The sequence below is a fragment of the Phoca vitulina genome, unplaced genomic scaffold (genome assembly GCF_004348235.1).
Source record: "Phoca vitulina isolate PV1807 unplaced genomic scaffold, GSC_HSeal_1.0 scaffold5, whole genome shotgun sequence".
Classification (NCBI taxonomy): domain Eukaryota; kingdom Metazoa; phylum Chordata; class Mammalia; order Carnivora; family Phocidae; genus Phoca; species Phoca vitulina.
In genome coordinates, this window is record NW_022589708.1 from 4,434,268 (window position 1) to 4,454,631 (window position 20,364).

The following is a 20,364-nucleotide window of genomic DNA, read 5'->3' on the forward strand; positions in this document are numbered from 1 at the left end:
AGAATATTTATATATGTCCTATACCTTTCTTGTCAAATATATCCCTAAGATTTTTCATAATTGTGTCAATATGGTCAATGATATTTTTTCCTGCTGTGTCCATTTCTGGGTGCTTATTAATGAAATATACAGAGATGATTGATTTTTATTGCTGTAATGTGTACAGCCACCTTCTCAAGTTATTAATTCTAGTTGTTTCATACCAGAGTCTTGGATTTTGTAGCTATGCAATAATGTTAACAGTGAAAAGATACAGTTTAGTTGATTAATATAATCCACTGTATCAATGGGCTAAGGAAGAAAAAGCCTCTGATCCTATCAATTGAAGCAGAAAGAAAAGCATGTGAAAAATTCTCAAACTGATTCATGATAAAAACTCTCAGCAGATTAGAAGTAAAGGGAACCTCCTCAACTTGACAAAGAACATCAACCAAAAATCCACAGCAAAAATCATACCTGTTGTAGAACAGAGAGATCTCACTTCACATCTATTAGAATGGCTAACACCCAAAATCCTGACACCACCGGAGGTGAGGACCTTCTTTCTGGCTTACATACTTTGTGTTCATGTACTCCCATGGCCCTTCCTCGGTGTGTGTGCAAGGAAACGGAGAAAGCTCTGGAGCCTTTTGTCTTCTTATAATGGCACTAATCCCATCATGAGAACTTCACCCTCATGGTCTCATCTAAACCCAATTACCTTCCAAAGGCCCCAGCTCCAAATACTATTAAGTTAGGGATGAAGGCTTTAACATATAGATTTTATTCAATCCATAACAGTGAATTTGCAAAATTATAAGTAGCTGAGAATTACTGCTGCATAAATTGCAGATGGAGAAGAAAGTAAATAGAGATGAAAAACTGGGCAGTATTCTATCTTGAAAAGTCTTACTAAGGAACTCAGATTTATTATGTAGGTTATGGGAAGCTACGGGAGACTTTCCAGAGAACAGCAGCGTGATGGGAGCAACATGATTAGGTTTATTCAGGTTGTGAATGTATTGGAGTGGATGGATGGTAAGGAATAGCGTGAAGGAGGCCTTTGTGAAACCTATAACGAGAGCCTAAACCAAGGCAGCGTCCAAACAATGAGGACCGAGGGGACAGAGCAGCTATGGGATGGAAAAAGCAAAATCCTCCAGACTTGGAGAAGACTAGACACAGGAGAGAAAAGAAATGAGGGACAGACAGTGATGGAAGTGCTACACACTTGATCTAGAAAGAGAAGTAAAATTCCATCACACGGGTGGTTAAGCTGACTGAGGAACACACATTTGGATTTGTTAAGTAGGCATTTAAATATCCATCCATTTGAAGACAGAACTTTTAAGGAGGACAGTAGATGTTGTTGAATCCCAGAGAAAAGTCAGAAAACATAAGGACAAAACACTAACCATTCAGTCTAGCAAATTCTGTGTAAGACAGTAGGATCCACAAAGTCAATATTTGTCAAAGTCAGCATTACTTGGAAATGCAGTGTAACACACAGCCATGGAAAAAACTCAGTATATTTATCCAGAAGTGTATTATCTAGGGGATAATTTACTGAAAAGTAAATTGACTGTTCTCTACTCAGAAAGAGTAATTACCAGGTAACATGGTGACGTGAGCTTGGACTCACTAGTACGTGGTGCCTCACATCAACGGGTTTCAGTGGTTGGATGTAGTTCAGTTTACCAATTTTTTACTTTTTGGATGTGGTTCAGTTTAACTTGAAGCTACCCTCATTCCAAAATAGATAAAACCAATGTGCCTCCTAAAGGTCATGAGTAATAATCCATGTGAAGTCTCTAAAATAGTATAAAATTAATTTACTTTTCATCTAGGCTACTTTGATATCTACCTCTGGAAAAAATCATAAAATTGAAGTTAATTTAACTATTTTCTTGTTGAGCTTTCCTAGCCCTTCTTATTAAAACTCCAAATGAATATCTTTGATCATTCTCAGAAAATGCTTTTCAAATGCCCATTCCCTTGCTGGCTCAGTGTGCATTAGCAAACAGTGACCAATGGGACCTCTGAGTGATTTAATATCAAGGTGCCAAGCAATTTAAAATTCCAGAGCACCCTACAGGAATGCAATTATTCCCTATGAGGATTTCATCGTTCTCGACCTGGAATGAAGTCTCTACAAGTAGAATTGCCCTTTTTTCTTGGGAAAATATGAGTTTCTTTGCTCATAATATTCTATGTACTTATATTCAATTGGAGGGAAAAATTGTTTTGGCTGATCTGAAAACACCTTTTTTTTTTTTTTTTTTTTTAAGATTTTTATTTATTTATTTGAGAGAGAGTGAGAGAGACAGCACATGAGAGGGGGGAGGGTCAGAGGGAGAAGCAGACTCCCTGCCGAGCAGGGAGCCCGATGTGGGACTCGATCCAGGGACTCCAGGATCATGACCTGAGCCGAAGGCAGTCGCTTAACCAACTGAGCCACCCAGGCGCCCTGAAAACACCTTTGCTAAAAAACTGCAGGTGGTTTGTATAGGAAAATAATGTTCATCCATATTTATTCATTTTGAGAGATTTTTAGGGCACATGAAACTAAAGTGCTAATAACTTTAGTTTGATTTATGCATACTCTGCTTTGGTTTCACTTTGAGCATCTATGCTCTTTAGAAGAGGTATGGCGGGCAAACTAAGATGGGAAGGAGTTTTTATACAATCCTCTCCCCAAGATCTTGGGTTGTTTGTTGGCAAAGTTAGTGACTATTTTCTTTCTTTCTTTCTTTCTTTCTTTCTTTCTTTCTTTCTTTCTTTCTTTCTTTCTTTCTTTCTCTTTCTTTCTTTCTTCTTTCTTTCATTCTTTCTCTTTCTTTCTTCTTTCTTTCTTAACTTAAATTCAATTAGCTGGGGCAACTGGGTGGCTCAGTCGGTTAAGCATCTGCCTTCAGCTCAGGTCATGATCTCAGGGTCCTGGGATCGAGTCCCATGGCGGGCTCCCTGCGGAGGGGGGGTGTCTGCTTCTCCCTCTCCCTCTGCCTCCTCCCCCCTGCTCATGCTCATGCTCTGTCTCTCTGTCTCTCTCTCAAATAAATAAATAAAATCTTTAAAAAAAATAAATTCAACTAGCCAACATATAATACATCGTTAGTTTCAGAAGCAGAGTTCAGTAATTCATCAGTAGTGATTATTTTCTATAGAGCTCATTACAACATGTAAGTGCATATCTGAGTGTGTCTCACACCAACAGTACCATTTGGATTGCAACATCTGAATTTATCCATAAGTGAACGTGTTGCTTCATTATAATGCAGTGAGCATTATCCCAGGCTCGGGTGATGATGTGCCCGGGCTTGAATCCGGGTCGTGCGGCTCGCTAGCGGAGTGAATCTGGATGGTTAGCCAGCCTCTTGGTGCCTATGACCTCAGTGTCCATGTGCCCGCTGCACGGCCAGGGCGCATCGCTTAGAACAGTTCCCCCAAAATTATAAGGGTCCAAAATGTTTAGTATTCTTTTTCATTCTCTCTTCCTTTTCTTTTTTTCCTCTTCATAGTATTTTCACAATTATTATTTCTCAACATCTGCTTTAGTAATGTTGAAAATACAGTTGGGAAAAGCACAGCTGTCTTAAGCTATATGGAAATATCCATGAGATGCTTCCATTTTATTTGGAGGAAACTATACTTTGGAAGGTGTTGAAGTCGCTGTCTTTGGTTTTGCCACCATTCCTCCCACATAGTGTTTATTTCCTGGAAGGAGAGAGCCTATGGTCTCAGTATCCTCATTATCTTTGCTGAGAAGTGATACTAGTATTTTGTTCCTGATTTACTTATGAGATTTTCCTTCTGACCTCCAACTTCCTTTCTGGCTCGAACTTAGTTTTAAGGTCCAATAAAATAAGAGGCTAAAAGTCTGTTTGGTGAGATGCAGGTTGCATATTCTGCTTGATAGATACCAAATATTTATGGAGACTGCTCTGAGCACCTCATACTGGGTTAACCAGCAAGAACAAAAATTTGAAAGAAACAGTTTTTGTCTTCAAAAGTTTCTAGCTGAAGTGGCCAGTGGGTTGAAACAAGTGCAATTTACCACATGGTAAATCCTTTGACATAAGAGGCGTAAAGAGCTGTGGGTAAAGAGAGACGGTTTTTTGAGGTTGATGGGACGTGAGCTCAGCCAGGCATGAATAACACCCCACACCATGGTGCCTTTGGGGCTTGTCAAAGCAAAAACCCCACCAGAAAAAAGTAGACAAGCAAGGAGAATTTATTCAAGGTCATTGCAGTAGGGTAGAGAGGCCGGGCTCAGTCTGAGCTTCACTCCATGACAACAAAGGGCAGGGGGTCCTTAACGATAGATGAGGGGAGAACATGGCCACCTGCGGTTGCTAAAAGGCAGCACCCAAAGTAAAAGTAAACCCATGTCCTTGTGACAAGAGATAGTTTTGCAACTGGGAGCAAAGCACCCACCAAAGTTAGGCTCTTACCGTCCAACAGAACCTGGGTGTTACCTCTTGGGATGTTTACATCTCAAAGGGATGACTCTGTGTCCTTGAGAAAGACAGTCCTGGATTCTACAACTTGCAAGAGGCCTTTAAAAAGATTAGCAGACATTACAAAGAGGAAGAAAATGAATTTGCAAGGTTTCCAAAGTAAGCGCTCTAAGCAAAGAGTAGGAAGAAGCCTGACTCAAGTTTCCTCTTGCTGAGGGAACATTCGGGCTGTTCGGAGCTGCCTCTGCATCTTGGGCACATGGCCGGAAGGCGTGCCAAGTGCCCAGAGGTGAGGAGGTGGCCCGGGGCCAGGTTGTGAACGGTGGTGGAAGTCCTCAGGTGGGTTTCAGGCTCCATTCTGTAATCACTGAACTCTTTTAAGCATGGGAATGAAATGATCAAACTTCCAAATTAAGAAAGTACAACAATTTGCATATGTGTACGAAAGAAGCATTGAAGAGGGTAAGACAGGTCACAGGAAGAATAAAAGTGTGAAAGGGATGCTCTTGCTTAGTGCTCAAAACTGTGATGTGGGTGTTTATTGTTTCCACTTTCACATGATAAATTCAAGGCTCCAAGTGTTTAAGTAACTTTTCCAAATGTCATGTATTTAGTGAATGTGAGTAATTTCACACCCATTTGTCTCCCAATGAGCTTGCGAGCTTCCCACTTGGCAGTGGGGTTACTGAACCAATGACCAGACCATCAAATAGAACTGTTGTGGGCTTGTTTTGGGAGATATGAGGTCATGTGTGAATGGTGGTAATTCGGGATTTATGGCACTGGCATCATTCTGTAGAACTGCAAAGTGAATCACTATCCCTGTTGGGTGGACTGAAATGGATGTCAACTCTTCCTAGAAAATACTCCTAGGATCTTGGCCATCGCCAGCTTCCTTTGGTTTCCTAGATTGAATGAGATAATGCACATAACACAGCTTCACAAATTGTGAAATCCTAAGAGATGAAGGGTATTACTTCACGTTAGGATAGAAATCGTTTATAAATCAGTTTCCATCTTAAGGGCACTAGTGGAGATTATATTCAGAGGAGCCCCATTGTGAATTATTTATAAAGTGAAGGATTACTTCCGATGGGATGATTGTGGATTTTATATTTGGGGGCGCTGTCTGTGGACTCAAAAACCCTCCCTGAAATCCAAAACATTATCTTGAGAAAATATCCATTTAAAAAAAAAAAAGAAAATATCCATTTAAATATGTATCATAATATTCTGTATTGCAAGTTATGGAAAACCCAGTGCAAGCTGTTCTAAACACACAGTTAATTAGCTGGGTTTGCCGCTAGAAATCTGGCCTTAGGAGAGCCTTTGTGTAGTAACTCAAGCTACATGCCCAGAACCACGTTTCATCCTGATTGTGCCCCCTGCCTCTCTCACTGTTGGTCTCACGCTCCCCCTGCAGGCTGCACAACCTCCCACCATGCTCCCTCCCAATCACTCCACCTGCAGCAGCAAAATGGCTTCAACACCTCAGCCCTCCATTCTCACATCACACAGTTCATAAGAAGAGAGAGCGTCTCTCCTAGTGTCTTCTGCAGAAAGAAGAGAAAACTTCCCTTTCCCAGAAGACCTTTGTGAATATCCCCTCACATCTTAGGGTTTTCCGTTGGCTACTGGATTTTCCCTGAACCAGCCACTGTGACCAGAGAAGAAGTAGGCTTCTTGACTCGTTTGAATCAGTCGGCCCCTCTCCCCCTCACCCCTGCAGCTGGGTTGGTGCTGTCCTGCCCCAACAACAGTGGTCCCCAAAGGCTGGGTAACGATGGTAAGAAGCGGAAGATGGACATTCCCCACAAATCTCGTCAACTATCTTTGTGGTTGAACTTAAATTCATCCCATTTCACCAAATGGATCAATTTTCTTTGAGATTTCCTTTTTAATTACATTGAAGTTCATTGGGTCCTCCCCCAGTTAGTTTATTAAAGACTGTTATATTTCCTTCAGTTTATCTATGGTTTAATTAATAGCTTAGTGTTTTGTTTAATTGACCCTAGAATTTGTCTGGAATTTGTTTTGGTCATAATGTGAAGTGAGGATCCAAGACCTTTTTTTTTTTTTGGCCAAATTATTCTAAGTTCTTATTAACCTTTATTGAAAAGTTCTTCCCTGTGCGTTGTGCTGTCTCCCTTAAGGTATATCTTCTTAGGTATCTGTTTCATTCTGTTTATTTATTGACCATTCTCTTGCCGTAATTCAAATTTTGTTTATTTTAACTGTTAGTTAATTCTTACTTAACTTGCTTTTATTTTAAATATAAATGCAAGATATTTACATGGTGATTTCTTCCATCAAGAGCATATAAAACAAAAACCCCTTTCTGTACCCTCATTTCATTCCACAGAGATAATAATTTATTGTATTTCCTTCTGGAGACATTCAATGCATTGATTCATACATAGATGTAAAAATCTGCAAAGGAGACTTTGTACTGCATACTGTTCTAAACCACAGTCTTTACAATTAACAACACCTGGAAATTATTTCCATATTAGCAAGTTAAAATCAACTTTATTCTTTATAATAGCCACAGAGTATGTGCATTTATGGATGTACTAGAGATTAAGTAACCGGCATTCTCTTCAAGGACCCTTAGCTTATTTATTGTTCATGCTTTGAATATATTTCCATTTGTGTACAAGTAAATTAATAAGATAAATCCTACAGGTGGGTAGCTGGGTCGAAGGACAAAAAAAGGTGTAAATATTGAAGAGCTAAGTTGCTCTGTTTGCACAGTTCCAGCAAGAGGGGATGGTAGGGTTATGTCTTACACTCTCTTCAACATGGCAGGTCAAACACTTCAAACTTTACCAACATGAGGGTAAAGATAGTATCTTACCTTTTCAAGTTTGTATCTGTGTAATTCTATTTTATAATAACATGTGATTTTCATGTTTCCTATGTATATAAGCAATTTCCCTCCTCTGCATTATCACTTGTATTTTTGCATTTTTATTTTAAAAAATGGGATGTTAGTTTTTTCCTACAAATTTAAAGTAATTCTTTATACATTTTAGGTATTATCCCTTGGTCTGGCCTATGTCTTAAAAATAAATGTTTCCTTAATGTGTACTTCCCTTTCAACTTGGGTTACGGGGGTTTGCCTTTTCATAGTTTACAAACATTTCATGTTCAAGTTTTTCAGTATTTTTCTTCATGCCCTCTGGTATTTGTTTCTGTTTTCCCGAGCCTCCTGAACTATGCCAATCTCTTGATTATTGCTGCATTATAATGTTTTAATATCTTGCTCTCTGTTACTGTTTGCTTTTCAGAATTCTTGTAGCTGTCTTGTAAGTTCTCTTTTCCTGGCATACTTTGGAATCCGACTGCTTTGCTCCCCCAGAAATCCAACTGGTATTTTTGTTGGGACTTTTCAAAACCATAAATCTGCAAAAGAGAGAAAGAGAAAGAAGACAGAGAGGGTAAAATTTTGGCAAAATTTTGGCAAAATTTTGGAAGCTGGAAAGCAGATGTACAGTAGTAACTAAGGTTGCATGAATAGGAAACATTAATCCTAAACTAAAAATGGGCAAAGCCAAGAAGCAACCCAACTCACACAGCTAATCCTCCAGAGGCTTGGGATTGGAGAACAAATAACCTCAAAATGGAAGATCAAATGCTGCACTGGGAGAATTGTTTCTTACCCACTTAGATACTATCTGTCCTTCTCTTTCCCTGCAAAACATACCCGCAGAAGAGGGTAAAACAGAGATTTGCTTGATGGGTCAAAGCAGGAACAGCTGAGTATCAGAATGAGCTAATGTATTTTAAAATACCTGGATAACGATCTTCCCACACACATTTTTTCCTGACTTTTTCAACAAAGCCGTAGCTCTATCATAGTGATTGTTGTGGAGGATGCAGGCTTGTGGGGCCTGAAGCTCACAAAATTTGGAGACCCTTACTATAGACTGAATGTTATATCAGTCAGAATTCATGCCATGGTCATAATCCCCAGTGTGATGGTGTTTGAAGGTGGAGCCTCTGGGAGGTAATTGGGATTAGATTAGTATAGGAAGGTGAGACTCTCATGATGGAATTAGTGCCCATACAAAAAGAGGAAGAGACACCAATCTGTTTCCTGTGAGAGCACAGTGGGAAGACCACTGTTGCAAAGGGCAAGAGGGCCCTCACCGGGAGCCAGATCTGCCTGCCCCTTGATCTGGGACTTCCTAGCCTCCAGAACTTCAGGAAATAAAAGCCTGTTTTTTAAGCCACTAATCCATGGTATTTTGTTATAGTAGCCTAAGCTGACCAAGACAACTGTCTTCCAAAGGAAAAAAAAAATCAAGATTATAAACTTTCAAAACCAGAGGACCATGTGGACACATGGCTCAGGCCCTACGGGGAGGCTTGTGCCTCTTTAGTCACATCGGCCCCTCGCTCTGCACCGCATGGTGCTGCTGGGGTTGATCCTCTTCCATCCTTCCTCCTTCTCCTCCTCCTCGCCTTGGCTTCTCCAGGTCTACTCGATGATTTTACTGCACTCACTCATTTAAGCCCAATCGAATTTAACTTACGTTTTGGCCAAATAGGTCAGACATTATTTTACTAACCGAATTTTGTTATTTGCACTTTTTTGTTCCCGTATCTTCAGAAAAATTCAAATACAATTCTGACCAGCAACTTCCCTGCAGTATTCAAGATCTGTGATAGTTACTTTTCATTTCTTAACTAACTCTGGGTGCTGAGGGGAACTTTCTTAGATAAAATTACATTAATGTCTTCTGAATAAAAGAACAGTTGGGAAAATATATGTGAGGAAAGATTATTTTAATAAAAACCAAAATAACTATAATCCTTTCTTGGGTATCAATCAGTTCTTCTGAAAAATGGTAGTTCGGAATTGTCTTTTAATAACTACTATACTTTCCCCATAATACATTTTGCTCTACAAAAATTGTCAGGATGACAATTTGAATACCATTTAGTTCTTTCTGACTTCATTTCAAAGAAGCTTGCAAACCTCCAATCTAATTGCCTATCAATATCTTTGAAGAGACTGATAAATTATTGAGGTAAAGGAAATTTATAAATCATTCATTTATTTAAAAAAAAACATGCACCGGGGCGCCTGGGTGGCTCAGTTGGTTAAGCGACTGCCTTCGGCTCAGGTCATGATCCTGGAGTCCCTGGATCGAGTCCCGCATCGGGCTCCCTGCTCGGCAGGGAGCCTGCTTCTCCCTCTGACCCTCCCCCATCTCATGTGCTCTCTCTCTCTCTCTCATTCTCTCTGTCTCAAATAAATAAATAAAATCTTTAAAAAAAAAAAAAAAAACATGCACCTCTCATTTTAATGGGAGATTTGTGTATACATATGGGATTTATGTATTGTATGTATACACTCGGTATGAATACACACATATCATCCTATAATACATATGTATAGAACCCTCGATGATTTCTGCTCCCCAAGCCATTCCTGATTCCTTTACTTAAATACCTTGTTTCCTCTCCTTTCTCTTGTTGAACTTTCATTTCCACTCTTTCTCTCTACTTACCCATTTTTTCCTGTTTCAGGATCATGTCTGGAAGTATTGAGTTAGTTGGGGTCAGGAACTTCATTCCAAGTGCAGCAGAACGGGAGTTCCAGTGGGTGGGTGACAGGATGCAGTGTGGCTGGGCCCGCCTGGGTGGTGGAGGTGGATGGGCAGAGCGCCCACCCGTGGAAGGGCACAGAGTTTGCATCTCCATGTATAATGTGTATTTACATGTGCAATGTCATCTCATCTTTTCTACAACCCTACACATCCTTATTGTTAGGTCCATTTAACAGATGAGAGAGGAGAGGCACAGAGCATGTAAATCTATACTCCAAGATCAGCATAGCGTTGGAGCATGAACTCCGTGTGGGTCTTCTGATGCCCAACTGTGACCTCTTCCATGCCATCAAAGCCATTCTACCTGAACAGAGAAACGTCATCAGTTGCTAGGGATCCAAGGGGAGCTCCATTCCGATTAGCATCGCACTTCAGTGACCGACTGTCTGAAAAAGATGGAGTCCTCTCATGTGAAAACTGGTCAGCAAGGCACCATTGGGGAGTTATTTGGGGGGAACTAGCTTTACTGTAATGTTACAGTGATATTAAACCAGCAAGAAGGCATCTAAATAATATATAGTTTAAGTACTACTCCTATATTTTACTTTTCTTCAGCTCACTGTTTATACATGAATTGCTTATTTATATATTAATGTTTCAATGAGTTTAACATATATGCCTAGTCCGATATATATTCCCGTATCTTCTACAAGGGGTTCTGTCCTAGCCAGGCTAACTTGGCTCTTTTTTTAACGCTGATTCTCTTTGACCCCAGGGGGACCTGAATGCAGAGCTATTAATGAAGTCATATAAAGGAATTTGTCAGGAAGACGGATGCAGAGCACCTAGCTCTGGGCCACACACAGAGAAATCTCGAGAGATAATGATAGTGTCTTTCACTGAATTAGCCATTTAGCCAGTATGCTGGGCACTAGCTGCTCCTTTTTCTTGATGGTGGTAATATTTCAAAGTAACCCACCATAATATGTGCAAGGGTCAAACCTGGATGCACCTTGCTGAGGAATCATCGATTTTTGAGAATATTTGCTCTCTCAAGCTAGAAATTACAAATGCATTTTGCAATTATGCAATTTCTAATTACATAATGAACTTATACAAGCTGCTGTCCAAGAATGCTCTGTATTATACAGAGATTCCAGATTCTACTGAAAGCATAGAGTAAAATGTAACATTATTTCTGAGACCAAGGTATGAACAAATCTTTACCCAAAACACTTGCAATTTAACAAATACTTTTGTTGATAGAATACCTCAATGAGGAGGGATTTTAATAAAATTGAATGCCTAATAATATATTTTTCCTTTGAGCAATAAGCATTTTCCTCAACAAACTTATGTGAGACCTAATTTGAAGTGTGCATTAGAGTGTGGGGTCCGCCAACTGGCAGCTTTTAGGGAAATAAAATGAATAGAAATTATAGAGTGGGAGATATCAATAGTGAAGACAATCCTATGCCTGGTTAATAATCTAATTATCACTGTACTCTTTTTTTAAAAAAGATTTTATTTACTTATTTATTTATTTGAGAGGGGACGGGTAAGGAGCAGAGGCAGAGGGAGAGGCAGATTACACCCTGAGCACAGAGCCCAATGTGGGGCTCAGTCTCATGACCCTGAGATCATTACCTGACCCGAAACCAAGAGTCGGAAATTCAACGGACCCAGCTACCCTGCGCCCCTATCGCTGTACTCTTGATACAAGTATATTCTCATATTGAATTCTCTGCAAATGAATTTTGAGTTCTATAAAGTTACATTTCATTCACTTACAAGAAAGCAGATAGGGGCGCCTGGGTGGCTCAGTCAGTTAAGAGTCTGCCTTCGGCTTGGGTCATGATCTCAGGATCCTGGGATCAAGTCCGGCATCAGGCTCCCTGCTCGGCGGGGAGTCTGCTTCTCCTTCTCCACCCCCCCTCATGCTTGTGCTCTCTGTCTCTTTCTCTCTCTGAAATAAATAGATAAAAATCTTAAAAAAAAAAAAAAAAGAAAGTAGATAGTATCCTGTTGTGTGAAACAACAGATAAGACAGGAATAACGTAATCTCACGAATGTCATCTGCCTTAGTGACTTAATTAAAACCCACTTCGAACAGCTGTTATTTTTATGATCTCACCCATCATTTCAACAGGATTATCATTATTTTAGATATTTCTTTTTAAGAGGCATTTTTTCCTTGACTACTTGACTCTTTCTGTTAAATATATTTTAAGTGTCTTTCCTAAACTCAGATTTCTTCCCACCAAGTACAGATGCATTTTATTTGATTTATAGGTGCTCTGTAGTTTATCCTTGTTTGTTCTCCCTAGAACTATATAATTTTAGAGCTTTCAGAGCTTCATATTTGCTGTTACTTATATTCAATAAGTACCCAAGAAGAAACGTCAAATAAATGGAAAATTGAATTTCATATTGTTAATATGTTAAGTCCTAAAGTGACATAGCATTAAAAATAGGAGGGCATAATAGACAGATGTAAATGATCACACTTTTCCTGAAATATTAATAGGCTTTTAATCTTGTCATTATCAAGAGCTTTGTGCCCTTTCTAGGGTGAATTAAGCATTGTTCTTTATCACAGGATTTGACTAAAACTTTAATTATTGATATAATTCAGCCCTTTTATAACATAGCTCATTATTCAAGTCAGATCCACTAATCTATATTGAGCACCTATTTTCCATTGGAACTGTGCAAGGTGCTTTGAGGACACAAATTAGAAGCAAAAGACAAAATATCATAATCTTTGGGCTTTTTGATGTGTCTAGAGAGATAGTAGTCCAAAGATTACCCTTTAAAATATTATAATTACATATTGCAAAAATATGAAATGACATGTAGAGCTTATAACTTAATGGAGGAGACAGATTCACAGATAGTTCTAATATTGTATAGTTTTGTTTTTTTTTTTCAATTGGTGAGCTGCTCAGGTGATAAGGAATGGTACTCAACCAGGGTTCAGGAGGATATCACTGACCAAGCAATGCTGTATCTGCTTCTTAAGAAAGTTTCTGGAAGCAATGTAAGTTTGGAAGACTTTGGGGGAACAAGGTCACATGAGCGAGATAGATCGAGGGTGTGGGATGCAGAACCCTAACTCTTTGATGTAGGAGCTGGGTAAAATGGTTGCAGATGAGGCTGGAAAGCTGAGGGTGACCTCACCTGTATTCATTGAATTTTACTAGGCTTTGTTGTGGTAACAACTAACAAATATTGGCCACTTAACCAACTACAAGTTGATTTTTTGATCAGGTGGTCTGCTAGATATTGAGACAAATCGCCAGCATTCTCACACAATACAAAACATCACACTGTCATTCCAGCACAAAAGACAGACACCAGAATACAGGATCTGGAGAGAAAAACAGATTTTTTAACCGAGTCTCATCTTGTGGGAGAGCACCTGTCCAGGGCACACAGACTACACCGGACCAAAAGAGCGGCCAGTTCCTGAGCTATCACAAGGGATCACAGTGAGAAGGCTTATAAAACTGTAAGTCCTCTCCTACCTTACCGCCCCACCACCCCCCAGGGTGAGGGCAGGTAGAATTCCTTAGGGAAATGGGGGTGGTTTTCAAGTTGCTTTAACTTGAGTTTCAAAAGGCATCTGGGTTACTATTAACACAATGCTAGACTTGAAGGATGGTCTCAATCAAGGTTAGTTTCCCCTCCTCTCCTGCCCCAACCAGGGTTGAAGAAAAGAAAACGTATTAGCTGGCAAACTAAAATGACAGTAATTTCAAGGCACAAGCAAGCTGTGCATTTGATAATCTAGGTTTTAGGGAAGGATGTAGCAATTTAGTGCATTACAAGTCAACGTGAAGTGATTTTTTTATTTTTACAGAGAACTGCAACAATTTTTATTCTTAAAATTTATTAAGCAACCCATCATATCTCTACTATGAACATCAACTCTTGCCATACTTCATGACTAAGGGCTCATATTTTAATGTCTTGTTTCCAATCCTGGTTATAACTTCCTCAAATCCAAGAGCCTTGAATTACATCCGTATCTTTGCCGTCGTGTAAAGATGCTCATAATTCTCTGTACATCTTTAGGGATGGTGGTGATGAGGGGTCAATAAGAGTCTTATTTTGCCTTATTTGTCATTTGAAGTGCTGTGGTGGTTTTCCTGTTCATCTTAGACCTAGTTTGGGGATATTTTAAACAAGAACTTGTCCCTAAAATTACGGATATCTGGAACACATGTGGACTTAGCTTCCGGTCTGAGCTATAAGGGAGCAGGGCACAGTGCAGCTGTATTTTAATAGCATTATGTGTTAGAAAGATAGTTAGGGGGAAAGTGAGAAGGAACATTTTAATCTAATCATGAATGTCCTTAATCAGAGCCCTGCCTTCGGCAGGAGGTTAACATTAGGGAGATGGAACAGAACCACAAATACAGACTCCACCTCATTAGAGAAGAAAAGCAGAGGAAATGATGTCACTGGCAAACCATGGGATGCAGGATGAGAAAGCTCCGGAAAGCGACGCTGAAGGGAATACTGAGGAAAAGGGCACACAGGCGAGGACCCTCAGCAGGACGAGAGCTAACTGAGTGAAGAAAGTGCCTTGATTTCCGCTGCCTCCCAAATGTACTGATTAATTCAGTAGACTTCCAGTGTCATGAAATGGAGCTCAGAGACACTTCAAGAAAGTTGAACTAGGGAGAATTAAGGGATTAATAATAATATTAAATAGGTTACTTTTTTTTTTTGGTCCACCTGCATGCACTGAATTATTTTTAACCATCGCTTATTTTTTAGCTTGGGAATATAATGAACATTGAATTTCTTAATTCTTTAGGAATATCATGAGGGTGAAGAGACTCATACTCATGAGTTTCCCTAAACACACAGTTAGCTTTTCTATTTCTGCTTTCATGCAGGTTTGCCTTCTGCCTGCCTCGTCTCTAAGTCCCAGTTCAAAGGCCACCTGTCATCTGGATCACTCTTTATTCCCCTTTGATCCCCACAGAGAAGGTGAGTAGTATGTGTCTACATGTATCTATTATAGTTGTTACAAGGTAACCCTAGAGTTAATAACTTATGTTTCCTTTTCCTGTGAGGCTCGCTAGGGTAGGGATGATGTCTTGTAGTTATTTTGATTTCCCAGGGGTTAGTGTGGTGCATAAACACAGTAAGAGCTTAAGAAACATAAGGAGAGAAAGTCAAAATCTTGAGCAGAAAGAGGCCTTGAAATCAGAGTCACAATGGAAGGGTTTTATTTCATTGAGTCTCAGTGGTCTGCTGTTTGGATTTGTACATTGAAACTCAGCCTCCTCTCCCCAGGTCTGAGGCGAGGGTACCTTAAGCTGGGGCTCAGAAACTCAGGTCTTGTGGTGGGGGTTTGTGGATAGAGAGACTTTGGTGTGGCAGTAGCTGTAAAAGGAATGGGTTTAGGCACCAAGAAAACCCACGCTGTCTGTGAATCGGTCCGTCCCCGTTTCTTTCCTCAGACGACCCCCTCTGGTTTCTCTGTCCTCCGACAGAAGGACCGTCTTAATGGTCATGATCACAGCCCAAGGCAGAATGTTGTAAAATAGATGTTGGTTCAATTATGAATAAAGAATAAGAACCACAAATGAAACACAAACAGCGAATAAAACCAAATACCTGGTAAAACAAAGAAACAAATTTCAAATAATAATTGATAACACGTCAATACGAGAATTGGCACAGCCTTTCAGGTGTTTATGTAATATAATTTTCCTATGATCCCCCAACAAAAGCAGAATACTTCTATTATTTGCCCACATAACCACTTTTGGCTTCCTTTGCACAAACAAGAAGAACGAATGTTAGTATGATCTCTTAAGGCTTAAGTGAGATTTTGCGAAAACCAACAATGAGCTCTGGTCACAATTAGCTTCCCTTCATCTCACGAGTTTCTAGGGCTGTTGGAAAATTACTTTTTGAATCCAGGTTAGATCTCACATAGAACATGGAAATGTACTCAAAAAAGATATAATCTCTGGGTGAACTGCTTCCTCGTGGTAGTAAACTAAGCTATCCGTTCTGTTATGTAAGCCCTCAGGAATTCCCACTTATCTGGGCCCTAACTTTAATGAACCTTTGAATGTCACTGATCGATCAGACACAAAAGACTACTCACTCTATAATTCCATTTACACGTTATTCTAGAAAAGGCAGAATTGTATTGACAGGAAGCAGAACAGGGGTTCTTGGGACAGGCTGGAAAGGGGCATGAAGGCACTTTTGAGGTGGTGGAAATGTCCAATATCTATCATGTGGTGGGGGCTAAACGACTCCATGCATCTGTAAACTTCATCAGATCGTACACTTAAAATCAGTCATTTTTATTGTAGGTCAATTCTACGTCAACAAAGCCACTCAAATCTAATGACCAAGTTGGGTACATGATAACTTGTGACTCTTATAGTTCATCATTGCAGGTTCCTTATGTTTCAGGGTTATGTTCTGAAGAAATTTAGAAAACTCAAGTGTTTCTCACTCTATCACAGGCAATATTATGGGTGACAATTGGGTTAAAATAAAACCAGTTTTTAGAGTAAGCAGTTAAAGGTGGGGAGGTGTGGAAGAAATGTAGGGAGTAGAAATTAGTATAATCCCTGTCTTGTTTTCTGGAATAAGAATTGATGGCATTACTAGGGCCTGTGAGGTTACTGACTTCTAAAGCTTTGCTTTTTTGTATTGATTAATCCATTGTGTGTGTGTGTGTGTTCACACACGTGTGCACACTCAAGCACTGTGTAGTGGAAAAAACATCGGAACTAGGGTCCCAGTTCCATCCCTTACTGGCTGTGTGGCCTTGGAGGGATCATTTATATTTCTGAGCCTGTTCTGAAAGGAGGCATAATGGAATTAAAAACAAAATCCTAACGCCCAGTATTGTGAGAGGTTCAAACGACAGCGTTCCTTTTACCAACAGAGTAATAGTGCAATGAACCAAATCCTTGGGAGTTTATGGCCTTGGTGGGAAGGGGTCGTTATCCGTCTCCCAGCCCTCGTTAGAGCGGGTGCGAGTTATGCCGTGTGCTGATATGACGCGGTCTGTCTGTCTTCTTGTTCTCACAGCTAGTGACACATTGTAATAATCTGCCTAATGACTTCAGGTGTTGATTTCTATAAGCTATACCTGTCGCTCTCATTCTCTCAAAATAGACAGCGTTATAAAAGCTTATTAAAGAATGTGCCAGTTTTGAACTCACATTAACAGAATCACCAACAGGAAACTATTTCTCAGAGGTGAATACTTCAGTTTGTGGAATAAAGTCAAATAGAGAATAAGTATAAATATGAAATGTACATATCTTTCTATTTCTCAATCTATTACCACAATACATTTTGCTGTTTTGCCCCATTCTCCTTTCATTTTAAGTGGGCCATGTTTCAGGTAACTTACTGAAATTACTATTTCTTAGCCTTGCCCTTTTTGCTCAACAAAGATTTCCCTTCCTCACATGACTTTCTGGTGGGTAAGACCTTCCTCAGCCCATAAGCCCCAACACTCCTGGAATATCCTTCATTAAACTTCCTCTGCTGTGAGTAATCATAATAAATCTGCTTGACTCTCTACTCTTATATTTATTTATACCTCATTTATGGCCCTCATTGTTTGTTTGTGTCTTATGTTTACTTGTAAACATTGCCTCCTGATCTGTAGGTAAAATTTTTACAACTTACTTGTTGCTAGGCACTTTCCATGGATTACTCGGTGAGCTCGCTACATGATCCCATGAGGTAGATACCATTGTTACCTTGCTTTTATAATTAAGGAAATTGAAGGAAATAGATGTTAAGTGTTTGGCCAATGTCTTACAGCTAGTAAATGAAGAAAAGAAGATTGGAAGGATCAGACTGATAGCCCCTTTAACATGTGTATTTGTTTAAATATCTGTGTCTTTAGGTAGACTTTAATCCCTCAGAGGGCAAAAGATCTTTCTTCCTTATGTCTCAGGTGCTTAGCACATGACTTCACCCATAATAAACTCTTGATAAGTATTAGCTGAGTGACTGAATGGAAATACATTTGCAAATCATGACAACCAAAATTTATTACTTTTAATAAGTGGAGAATAAATATTACAGCAAATCAACAATAGATGATTAAGTTAACAGGAAAGGAAATTAGAGATTTTTGAAAGAAGTGCAATGAAAAGTAAAGGTAAACCATATTCAGTCTCATCAGAACTGAAAAGTAAAAACATCCATTTTTAGTTTTTACTTACATATTGGAAGACAGATGACAATAGAAACCATCTTCTCTTAAATGCCTGGGTTTGTAAACCAACCAAGTAGTTAAGAACCCAGAATCTTAGGCCAGGTTGACTGGCTGGCTGTTAAGTCCCAGCCCTGCAGCTTGTTGGTAACATCTCTGGGCCTCAATGTCCTCATCCATAAAATGGGCTGGTGGTTGTGCTTTCTTCAGAGGGTGATTGTGAGGATTCGGAGAGTGGACGTTCGTGATTTTCATAATATTGACAGTAAATGCTTATTTAACACGCGATTCTTGTGTTTTCAGGAGAGGCCAGACGGAATCCCGTATTTGCTGAGCGCCAAGCACATTCTAGGGACACCACATGTCATTTTTCCAGCTGAGGCAGGTACCATCAGCCTTTTCGTACAGATGATGAAACCACAGAGCAAGAAGCTGGTAATCCATCCAGGGCCCACGTTCAGTCGAGGAACTAACGTGACTCCTAACCCCATCTGTTAACACCACATCCTCCCTCAACAGGCTGTAAGCTTCTTGAAATTAACCTGGATGTTTATTTTTGATCTGCAGACTACCTATCATATGGTATTTCACAAACTGTAATTACTAATAATCATTGAAGGAACACATATAGATCGAGAACCTGAAATAAATTTCTGTCCTTAAGAGACTTAAAATGTATTTGGATAAATAAGATGCTTCAGGAGAAAGCTAATGATATAAATAAATTTGACATAAATGCCAATTGAATTAGAATTAAGAAGTACTTTTAGGAGTTCAGAGACAATCCCTTGCATGCTTATTTAATACTTGATAGTTTTCTTTAAAGGTAACTTATTTAAATCTCTATTTTCTTCTTCCCATCTCTGAGATAATGAAATTTGCTGAATGGACTTCCTTTTGTTACAGTTTTTCAGGATGGTATTCATTGGTTTACAATAATTTCAATGTTTCTCACTCTCCATAGATAAACATAGTATTGATCATATGGCCTTAAACATCCATTTTCCTTTTGTACTCCTTCAGAAAATATTCAGTGATATTAGACTACAACAGGCTATGTGACACGAGGTGGGAGACAGAACTCCCTTTTGTCTTCTGAGTGTTAGAACCCATGCTTAATATGAAGCAATCTGTTATCAATTAGCAAAGGACAGTGAGGAGGCAGATGAGACCCTGGTGATAGAGAACAAAGTCGATAGGTCTCAATTTGAACACCTGTACTGAAGGAGAATTGAACACACAGGGAAATACAGTGACTGCTGCAACAGGTCATGTCTCCTTGAATAGGAACACAGAGAGCACATCTTCGACATGCAAACCTTGGGCTGGGAGGGGACACAAGATGGTGCAGCTTACCCAGGGCACTCTGCCTAGTGATCATCCTCGGACATGAAGGGTAAGGAGCTTATTCTTTGTACAAGGAGGTCAAACGCAACCCATGCTCAGGATTTGAGAACTAAAGGGACATTATAGATCCTCATTCCTCGGAAGAGAACTACTGGGGACCCCAATAGGCAAACTGATGCTCTCAAAGTCGTACCATTAAGTAATGCCAGATCCAGAGCTGAGACAGAAAACAGGATCTCGATGATTAAAATCATGTCTTTATGCTAGATTCTGTCCTGGCCCTAGGAAACATTATGCCAAGCATTAGGGTTTTTGATTATTTTTCTTCTCCATTTATCACCTGTCTACCTGGGCTGCTGCCCCACCCCCCCCCAAACCCCCCCCCCCCCCCCATTTCCCCTTCCTGTACCGCCATTAGCTGAAAGTGGCAGTACTTAATTAAGGATGCACATCCTGGCTGAGAGGTAGTACTGGAAATGTACTGTGAGGTTTTGGAGACTGAGTCCTCCCCCGTATGCCAGGAATGGGGCTCTGATTGGAAATGGCGAGGTGCGGGCAGTGACTTTAGACATACGAGGCCAACGCTGTCACCTGAGGCCCATGGAAGGCAGGAGGTCCACCTGACGTCCTGGGTGATCCAGCAGAGGAGGTTTCCCTCCGGGGGTGGCCAGTGTTACCTGGTGGCTCCCAATGCTCGGGATAAAATTTGCAAGAGGACAGGAATACGTCAAGGAAGGACTTTCAATGAAATGAAATCGTGACTTGCTGGCTTGGAAGGCTCCCAGCTCTCCAGATGCCAAAC

At 40.0% G+C, this 20,364-nt stretch overlaps 1 protein-coding gene across 3 annotated transcripts in view; it reads left to right on the plus strand.

Moving 5' to 3' along the window:
- LIG4 (DNA ligase 4) overlaps positions 1 to 19,939 on the plus strand; it is a 73,275-nt gene extending 53,336 nt beyond the window's left edge. For 2 of the 3 annotated variants that reach the window (XR_004299185.1, XR_004299183.1), the window contains 2 exons: positions 14,902 to 14,995; positions 18,519 to 19,939. The gene's annotated coding sequence lies outside the window, so the exon portion shown is untranslated. Of the gene's footprint in view, positions 1 to 13,335; positions 13,506 to 14,901; positions 14,996 to 18,518 lie in introns of all 3 variants that reach the window. The other variant, XR_004299184.1, reaches the window with a different exon arrangement.
- Positions 19,940 to 20,364: the final 425 nt, after the last annotated feature.